This window comes from Artibeus jamaicensis, unplaced genomic scaffold (genome assembly GCF_021234435.1).
Source record: "Artibeus jamaicensis isolate MK-2021 breed Jamaican fruit bat unplaced genomic scaffold, CSHL_Jam_final scaffold_666, whole genome shotgun sequence".
Taxonomy (NCBI): Eukaryota; Metazoa; Chordata; class Mammalia; order Chiroptera; family Phyllostomidae; genus Artibeus; species Artibeus jamaicensis.
The window spans coordinates 2117554-2128263 of NW_026522053.1; positions in this window are offsets into that span (position 1 = coordinate 2117554).

Consider the following 10710-nt stretch of genomic DNA (forward strand, 5'->3'; position numbering starts at 1 on the left):
GAGAACAGAACTGTAAAAATCAAGGTTATTAATGTCCTTAGGTAGAATGGGGAATCTATGGACTCACACAGCAAAAGCGCTCTTGTAAATGAAAGGTACCCACAAAAATGAGTAACAATATGAAGGTTGAAAAATAGTGGAGGAAATCTACCAGGGGAAAAAAAAGATGAAAAATAGAGAAAATTCTAGGAGTCGGAGGAATAGGAAACCTTGGCTGCACAGTTGGAACAGTTATAATAGTTTTTCTCTTTACTTTGTGGAGAAATTAGCTCCACAGCCCAAGATTATTTATGTGTAGCCTTTTAATGACCTTTCCTTGGCCTTTTAAAATTTGGGACCAAAATTCTAAATTGTTAATTTCATAGTAAAATTTTTCATATGGCCTTTTTAAAAAAATCCTCACCCGAAGATATGGTTTTTTTCATTGATTTTAGAGAGAAACTTCTAGGTAAGACATACACTGATCAGTCACTGCCAGGATCAGACCTGCAATCTAGGTGCATACCCTGAATTGGATTTGCATATAGACATAGATATCATTTTTTCTAAATTATATTTACCATATGTTGATTAAAATATAAATAAATGTAACAGTCCTACCACTGTGCAAATCATTTAGCAATAAGCAAACATTTTCACTGTAATATAATGAGGGTTCCAAAAAGATTGGGTATTTGTCTTTTTACCTTGACATACTTATCAGTATTTAAGGTCACCAGAAGGAACTCAGACTGGGTTTGGTTTTTTTTCCTAAAATGAATAAATAAAAAAATTTATTGAGCCCTGGCTGGTGTACCTCAGTGGATTGAGCATGGGCCTGTGAACCAAAGGTTCGATTCCCAGTTAGAGCACACAACTGGGTTGCAGGCCAGGTCCCCAGCAGGGTTGCGTGAGAGGCAACCACACATTGATGTTTCTCTTCCTCTCTCCCCTTCCCCTCTCTCTAAAAAAAATAGACACACTCTTTTTTAAAAGAATGTATTTATTTTTAGAGAGAGGGTAAGGGAGAGAGAAACTGATCAGTTCCTTTTTGCACACCCCCAATCAGGAACCTAGCCCACAATGTGGGTATATACCCTGATTGGGAATCAAGCCAGCAACCTTCCAGTTCACAGGTCCATGGCTCAACCCACGGAGCCATACCAGCCAGGGTTCTGCTTGTTTTTCTTTTACAGTACATATATTTCTTTCTGACTTCAGGTACAACTTTAGTTTTCCCCATTATGAATATAAACCAAATCAATTCCGAAGAATCAGAGCTATTCATGTTAAGTAGTATCTGTTGGAAAAAGGTATCATAGTCTTAAATAAAACAACAAAAAAAGTTGCTTTATAAAAAAAAGTCTAGGAACCTAACTTACAAGTTTGAGAAAGAACAAAGAACCAGAGGGAAGAGAATCTTTTTTAAAAATTCAAGAACCTTCCTAGGAACCAAAAGATGTGTGTTTCCAAAACAAAAGGGTCCCTCAAGTACTTAGCCAACAGATAAAATTAGATCTATGCCAAGATTCTTCTCAATTTCAGAACATTGAGGACAAGAAAAAGGTCCTGGAAGCTTCCAGATGGAAAGAACCAGTTTAATGCAAAGGATGGAGAATCAGAATGACTTCAGGCATCTCAAGAGTAACATTGGAAGTTTGGAAGTTGCCTTCTAAATTCAGAGGAAAATACTTTCTTTAACCTACAATTTAAGTTCAAACTATTAATCAAGTAAGTATAAGGGTAGAATAAAGACATTTTTAGACATGTAAAGTCTCAAAAGAGTAATAGCTCCTGTACTGTTTCTCCAGAAGATACTAGAGGATTTGCTGTCAAAAGAGGGCCAGTATGGGGAGGGTGGACTAACAAGAAATGTGTATCATCTAGCAGAAGAGTGAGGCCTAGCCTGTTGCTCAGCTGAGAGTGAAGGGTGATGCCTTAAACCGAGAGTTTACTGCCCCTGCCAGGAGGATTTAGGAGAAAAGTCTTCCAAGAAGCCAAAGCCATACACACTTCATGTATATGTATGTCCACAATTTGAAAATTGAATTAGGGACAAATTCCTAGAAATTAGGTAAATATTTTAAAGGGACGATTGTTAAAAATAGACAAGTCCTGACTGCTGTGGTTCAGGTAGTTGTGTGTCATCCTGCAAAGCAAAAGATCACTAGTTTGATTCCTGGCCAGGGCACATGCCTGGGTTGTGGGCTCATCCCGGTTGGGGGCGTGTGAGAGGCAACCAATTGATGTCTCTCTCCCTTTCTCCCTCCCCCTCTCTCTATAAATAAATAAAATCTTAAAAATTCAATCGTGTCTTAGATTCAATAAAGCACAGTGCATAATACATGAATTATTACTATAATGAATTTTTAACTTAGAAAATTTCATATTTTTAATTCTTAGTATTTTAAATTCTTAATTTGATAATTTTATCAAAGTTGTACATGTGTCTAGTATCAATTCTACAAAGCTTGTTATCAAAACGATCAGTATGCATACCTCTTCCACCCCAGGCAACCACTTCCAACATTTAGCTGGTTCTTTTGGTATTTATCTTCATATGTCTGAACAATCTACTTATGTTGCTTTTTAATTTTCCTTTCAATTTCAGGCATTCTGTATTGATTCCTATTAGGAAATATAAAATTTAACTCTACACACCCCACCTCCATCATCATAAACATTTCCATTACCCCAACCTTACTCACAGAGTTATACTGCAATTTCATTTGAGCAATAATCAGTAAATGCTATTCCCTAAGCTTGATCTTAGCTATACACTCAACTATAATTATTTTTCCTTTTCTGGAACATTTTGTTTTCTTTTATAAAACATGTTTTTATTATTTTTTAGAGAGAGGGGAAGAAGGGAAGGAGAAAGAGAGGGAGAGATGTGAGAAAGAAACTTCAGTTGGCTGCCTCTTGTGCAATCAGTGACCTTTCAATTTTCTGGATGACACCCAACCCACCAGGCCACGCTGGTCAGGGCCACAATTGATCTTAAGATGAACCATTATTTTATGTATTAATTTAAAAACTGAAAATAGCCTTGGCCAGTGTGGCTCTGTCAGTTGGAGCATTGTCCTGTACACCAAAAGGTTGGGGGCTCAATCCCCAGTTGGGGTGCATATGGAAGGTTGTCCAGTCAATGTTTCTCTTTCACATCTATGTTTCTCTCTATTTCTCTCTTTTCCTTTCTCTCCAGAATCAATAAACATATTTTTAAATATATTTTATTCACTATGCTATTACAGCTGTCTCATTTTTCCTCTTTATTCCCTTCCACTCTACACCACCCCTTCCACCATCATTCCCCCACTTTAGATCATGTCCATGGGTCATACATATAAGTTCTTTGACATCTCTGTTTCCCATACAAATGGTAGGTCTATTTTGTTCCTATACTATTCTTAACCTCTCCTGTCTATTTTGTACCTACCATTTATACTTTTTATTCCCTGTACCCTTTCCCCCTTCCTCCCTTCGCCCCCTCCCCACTGATATCCTTCCATGTGATCTCTATTTCTGTGAATCTTCCAGTTCTAGTTTGCTTAGTTCATTTTTGTTTTTTAGGTTCAGTTGTTGATAGTTGTGAGTTTGTTGTCTTTTTACTGTTCATATATATTTTTTAAGATTTTGTTTGTTTATTTCTAGATGGAGGAGAAGGGAGGGAGAATGAGAGGGAGAGAAACATCAATGTATGGTTGCCTTTCACAGGCCCCACACACTGGGGACTTGGCCTACAACCCACATGTGTGCCCTGACTGGGAATTGAACCAGTCACCCTTTGGTTCCCAGGCCAGTACTCAATCCACTGAGCCACACCAGCCAGGACTACTGTTCATATTTTTTATCATTTTCTTTCTCTGAGATAAGTCCCTTTAACATTTCATATGATAAGGGCTTGCTGATTATGAACTCTTTTAACTTGACCTTATCTGAAGAAGCACTTTATCTGCCCTTCCATTCTAAATGAAAGCTTTGCTGGATAAACTAATCTTGGATGTAGGTCCTTATCTTTCATGACTTGGAATACTTCTTTCCAGCCCCTTCTTGCCTGTGAGGTTTTTTTTGAGAAATCAGTTGATGGTCTTATGGGAGCTTTTGTAGGTAACAGTCTCCTTCTCTCTTGCTGCTTTTAAGACTCTCTCCTTATCTTTAATCTTGGGTAATGTAATTATGGTGTGCCTAGGTGAGTGCTTACTTGGGTCAAACTTTTTTTGGGATTCTGAGCTTCCTGGACTTCCTGGAAGTCTGTTTTCCTTTGCCAGAGTGGGGAAGTTCTCCATCATTTTTTTTTCAAATAAGTTTTCAGTTTCTTGCTCTTCCTCTTCTCCTTCTGGCACCCCTATGATTCGGGTGTTGGAATGTTTAAAATTGCCTCAGAGAAGGTTCCTCAGCCTCTCTTCACTTTTTTGAATTCTTGTTCCTTCATTCTGTTTTGGTTGAATGTTTATTTCTTCCTTCTGCTCGAAAGCATTGATTTGAGTCCCGGTTTCCTTCCCTTCACTGTTGGTTCCCCGTACACCTTCCTTTGTTTCACTTTTCATAGCCTTCACTTTTTCCTCTATTTTGTGACGGTACTCAACCTTTTCTGTGAACATCCAGATAACCAGTTTTTTGAACTCTGCATCTGATAGGTTGGTAATCTCTTCATCACTTAGTTCTATTTTTTCTGGATCTTTGATCTGTTCTTTCATTTGGGCCATATTTCTTTGTCTGGGTGTGCCTGTTATGTAGTAAGGGGTAGAGCCTTAGATGTTTGCCAAAGTGGGACAACCCAGGTCACTGCGTTGTGGCACTGTATGTGAGGGAGTGGTCGAGAGGGAACACTGCTGCTTGCTCATCTTCCTGTTGACTTTCAGTCACTTCCTCCATTACCCACAAGCAAATTGGGCCCTTCTGGTGCTGGTTCTCAGGTGGGTGAGTCTGTGCACATTCTAGGACCCTGTGGTCTCTCCAATAAACTCTTCTGTGAGGCTGGGAGTTTCTACTGCCACCTCAACCCCCACAAATTTTTTCAGTCAGAAGTTTTGAGGACTTCCGCCAAGATGGAGGCATAGGTGGAGATACTGTGCCTTCTCTCACAACCAAGTTTAGAGACAACTAAATATTAGCAACAGAAAACATAGCCAGAACACAGAAAATTGAACTTTTCAGAAGTCTGATAACAACAAATTCTTCAGCCTGACCAGTAAGAGGGGCAAAACCAGCAGCTGTCAGAGTGGGGTTGCACAGAAAAACTTGGTCAGATGGACTCAGGCGCGCGGAACCCAGGTGCAGGGTTGGACCTAGTAAGCGACTCAGCGAGCGACCTCGGGGGAAACAGCGAGGGAGCAGGGCTGCGGGTTGACTGTGGGCGCACTTTCCTGCGCAGATAGACAAGCAAGGGAGTGGGCAGTGAGACTACGGGACTGAGCAGGCCCAACAGCAAGCGGGAGCACAGGGCGCCGCCATCTCCCCGCTCTGACCCTGCCTCCACATACAGTGTCATAACCCAGTGACCTGAGTGGCTCCGCCCTGGTGAACCACCTAAGGCTCTGCTCCTCACCCAGCTGCTCTAAACAGCAGAGGGGGTTGCCATTTCCCCGCTCTGACCACACCCCCACATATAGCATCACAACCCAGCGACCTGGGAGTCCAAGGCTCCACTCCTCATACTTAACGGGCGAGAACAGACCAAAAATGGCTCAAGAAGATCTCAAAGCCCCAGAGCCTATAAATCTAAGCGATGAAGAAATAGCAAAACTCTCAGATGCACAGTTTAAAACACTGGTGATCAGGATGCTCACAGAACTGGTTGATTATAGCCACAAATTAGACAAACATATGAAGGGGAAACTAATTGAAATGAATGGAATTGCACAGGAAACCAATAGCGACAAAAAGGAAACTTGGACTCAAATCAATGGAGTGGACCAGAAGAAAGTAAATAATGGCCAAACAGAAAAGAGTGAAGAAGCAAGAATTCAAAAAAATGAGGAGAGGCTTAGGAACCTCCAGGACATCTTTAAATGCCCCAACATCTGAATTATAGGGGTACCAGAAGGGGGGAAGGCACAGCCACCAGTGGAAAACTTATTTGAACAAATAATAAAGGAGAATTTCCCCAATCTGGCAAAGGAAATAGACTTCCAGGAAATCCAGGAAGCTCAGAGAGTCCCAAAGAAGTTGGACCCAAGAAGGAACACACCAAGGCACATCATAATTATATTAGCCAAGATTAAAATGAAGGAGAGAGAGAAAAAATAAAATAAAATGAAGGAGAGAGTCCTAGAAGCAGCAAGAGCTAAGGGGACAGTCACCTACAAAGGAGTTCCTATCAGACTGTCAGTGGATTTCTCAAAAGAGACCTTACAGGCAAGAAGGGGCTGGAAAGAGGTATTCCAAGTCATGAAATCCAAAGACCTACAACCAAGATTGCTCTATCCAGTAAAACTTTCAGTTAGAATGGAAGGACAGATAAAGTGCTTCTCAGATAAGATCAAATTCAAGGAGTTCATCATCACCAAGCTCTTATTATATGAAATGTTAAAGGGACTTATCTAAGAAAAAGAAGTTTAAAAAAACATGAACAGTGAAAGGACAGCAAACTCACAGTTATTAACAACCACACCTAAAACAAAAGCAAACTAAAAGGACAGCTAGATCAGGAGCAGAACCATAGAAATGAAGATCTCAAGGAGGGTTAGCAATAGGGGAGTGGGAGGAGGAGAAGGGGAGAGAAGGTACAGAAAATAAGTAGCATAGACAGTAGATAGAAAATAGATGGGGGGCAAGAATAGTATGGGAAATATAGAATCTAAAGAACTTGAGACACATGGTCATAAACTAAAGGGGGGGTAATGGTGGGGATGAGGGGGTAGGGTGGAGGGTACTGAATGGGAGGAATAGAACAACTGTAATGGCATGATTAATAAAAAATAAAATAAAAAAGAGAAGTTTTGAGGCTTTATTACCCTATGCTGGGACCCAGGGTTGTGTGGTCTATCTCACTCTTCAGTTCTTCCTCTCAGTTTATCTGCACACAAACGTGGGACTGCCTCACTTGGTCCACCACCTGCGACCTTGTTGGCAGTCCTCTCCACTGCAGCCGTCCATCTCTGCCCCTCCTAGCGGAATGGATGAATGTTTCTTCTTTAACTCCTTGGTTGTCAGACTCCCATACAGTCCAATTTTCTGGTAGTTTTGGTTATTTTTGTTTTTAAATTTGTTGTCATTCTTTTGGTTGTGTGAGGAGGCAAGGTGTACCTACCTACATCTCCATCTTAGCTTGAAGTCCTTCCATAAACATATTTTTGGGGGTATAATAATCCCATGTATAACATGCACAAAAATGTGGGTGTGCAGTATACATGGCAAATAAGCATATTTTTTACTAAACTGAAAATAAACTCTATGCCATTGATTATAAGATGCAGGTCAGTTTTAGAGATACTGAAATATGGAAAAACTGTGTCTTTGAAACAATAATATATAATATGTCAAACATTGGCCTGGGCATATACAATTATCCCTAACCCTGAAACAAACCTTGTTATTATTGTGACCATTTTACAAATGAAGCTTAAAGTGGTCCCATATAGAAAGCATTTGACAAGAATATTTTCATTAATCAAAGAGGAAAGTTGGAGGTTTAAAGATCACATATCATTATAGTTTCAACATAATGCCAATGGATGCATTATTTCCATGCCCTACAACCACCTTCTGGAGACACCAGGAGTTTGTTTGCAGCTCTAAAATTTAAAAAAATTGATGAAGGGTGCCCCCAGTCACGGAGCCTGTTGCTTAACTGGACTCAACACAGCAAATCCCATTTACATCTGACAACTTAGATGGAACTTTGAGGGGACAAGGTGTAAGATGATAAAATGACCCAGTTTACCAGGGAATGTCCTAGTTCACATCTTTGAATTAAGCATTTGTTTCAGGAATGAAGTATGCTGGCAACTCTGCTAAGGATGTGTGCTCTGCACACATCTAAAGTGTGTCTCCTCTGCAAGAACAAATTTCCTTTGGGGGAGGCCTAGGTGATCAGGTGGGTTTCTTGGTTGCAGGTAACAGAAATAAAGGCTGGTTAACTTTATCAAAGAAGCCATTTTGGGGGAAAAAAGTAGTTTACAGAATGGGAGGTAAAAGAGGAAGAGTTAGGCGTTAGAAAATGAGGTGCCAGGGCAAGTGTGGAGATCTATGTAGGAAGTGGAAGGTCACAAAAAGCCCAGTAGTTCTCTTCATGGCTCTGCCATTGGGCTAAATCCTCGGGTGTCCAGATTCAGACCCGGACAAAGCCTCCGACTGGCCATATTTAGATCTTGTGCCTGTCCCCTGAGTGCTTTAATTGACAGTTTCTCTAGGACCACAGGCAGGAGTGTTCCCTCAAAGTAAAAATCAGTATTGTTAATAGAAAATGGGGGAAAGGCTTCTGGGAAGGCAAAAATAAGATTCCCACCCAGAGAGAGTATTCCTTTTAGAAAGGTAAAGGACAAAAAAGAAAATTTTTACATGGTTTTGTCGCAAAATTTAATTACAGTCTTGTTGCAGTGTAAACCCTCCTGGAGGGAATTCAAAGATTCACATTTATAGGGATATTTTCAAAAAATTATTTTTATTACAGTCTCATCTGCATAGAATTAATTGCACAATCTTAAGCATACAGCTTGACAATTTTTTCTTCTATTTTTAAAAAAGATTTTATTTACTTATTTTTAGAGGGGAAGGGAAAGAGAGAGGAAGACAAATATCAATGTATGGTTGCCTTTCATGGGTCTGCTGCTGGGAACTGGCCGGCAACCCAGACATGTGCCCTGACTGGGAATCCGAACCACAATACTCTGATTTGCAGGCCCGCACTCAATCCACTGAGGTACACCAGCCAGGGAAGCTTGATGAATTTTTGAACATTTGCAGCACCCCAGAAAGCTCTCTCAGGTCCCCTCTCATGTAACATGCCCAACCTTGCCCTGCATAAGGTAACCACTCTTTTGATCTTTATCTTGGTAGAGATATTTTATAGGACAAGAGAATGATTAAATTAAAAGGAAAAAAAAAAGAGTGTGTTACAATACCCCAACAGCCTAGGGGCCTCACAACAACAATCCTTCCCACCTTTTTCTAATCCAATTATCATCTAATAAAAGGTCAAAGCCCCCACCCCTCAATGCTGGTGTAACTCTCCCTACCATGTCTCTCTCCTTTCTTGGAGAGCGAATAAAAACTTTATTCTCTATGTTTTGTTCTCTTTGTGAATTCTTTCACAGCGAGCATCACCAACCACTCTAACACAATCTGCCAACATGTACAGTCCTTCCCGGTACTAGAGCACCAGGACTAGATCAGTGAATGCTTCCATTGATCTTAATGACTATTCCTCATTTAGCCTTAAAACCCCACCCCCCACAATGCCTGGCCTGTATCCCCAATAGATGGCTACTTCTGTATTTTAAAAAATTTCTTTAAAAGCAAAAAACTCTCCTAGTACAGTGAAATTTTTCTATATCAACACTTATGGTGAAAGTAAATGGAGAAATAAAACAGCTTAAGAAAGAACTGAAGAGAAAAAGAAATATGGAATGCCAAAATATTAGGGTGTATGCCAACTGGATATTAACCAGAAACTTCAATATAACACCTTTTCATTCTTTTTTTTAATTTTATTTTTCTTGCATGTAACAATTTAGTATAAACAACTTAAATGTCCATTTTCATAGGATGTAATAGGTTAGATCTATATGTGTCACAACAGACCTCAAAAATGTAAGGTTGGAGTAGAAAAACAAGCTGTAGAATGATACTGGTGCAATGTGAGAATGTTGATGTAAATGAAAAACATATAAAAGACCATACAATACATTATACGTATATACACATGAAAGTATAAGAAATGGATTGGAAGGATGCGCATCAAATTTATGATAATAATTATAACTAGGGGAGGATGTTTGAGAAGGGAGCTTTTAATTTGTAATGGTCTAATAATTTTAACGGATTTTTAAAAGGATAACATTCATATCATTCCCTGTGTAACTTCAAATAAAAAGTATACACATAGGAAAGGAATTGATGGTGAAAATACAGATGATTATTTTTTCTTTATACTTTTTCCGTATTTTAAACATCTATATAATCAATATGGACATTTTAAAATAATAGGAGTGATTATTTTTAATATAATAGGGTGAAAAAACAGCCAATTACATAATAGTATGAAAATGTTTATGTAAAAAAACATAATAAGAACAGAACATTATTTTCTACAAATACATATATCCATATGAATTCACAGCAAAAGATAGAGGACATATATACTGAGCTGATAATAATGGTTATCTTTGTGGAGGGGCTTAGTTATGATCGGGGTCCAGGGTTTTAATATTTTTCAATAATTCACGTATTATTTGTGTCCAGACCCTTTCGAAGTCCTGGAGTTTGCGAGAGGGGGGTGATTACTGCCAGAATCCATCATTTCTCCCTGAGATTTTTACCCGAGTTGTTTGGGTTAATCTAAGGTCTCCAGGTTAAACCCCCTACTCAGAATACAAATTCTTAAACTGCTTTTCGCTCTAAAACCCATTTGGAGCAAGTCTGGGTTTAAAGATGTGAGCAAATATTTTCTTTTAATTACTTGACATATTCAAACTACGTCAAAATTAAATAAAATACATATTAAATTATACTGCAATTTCTTCTAAAGTTGCTAAGTAGTTCTTTGGAGACACCTCCACAAGCTAC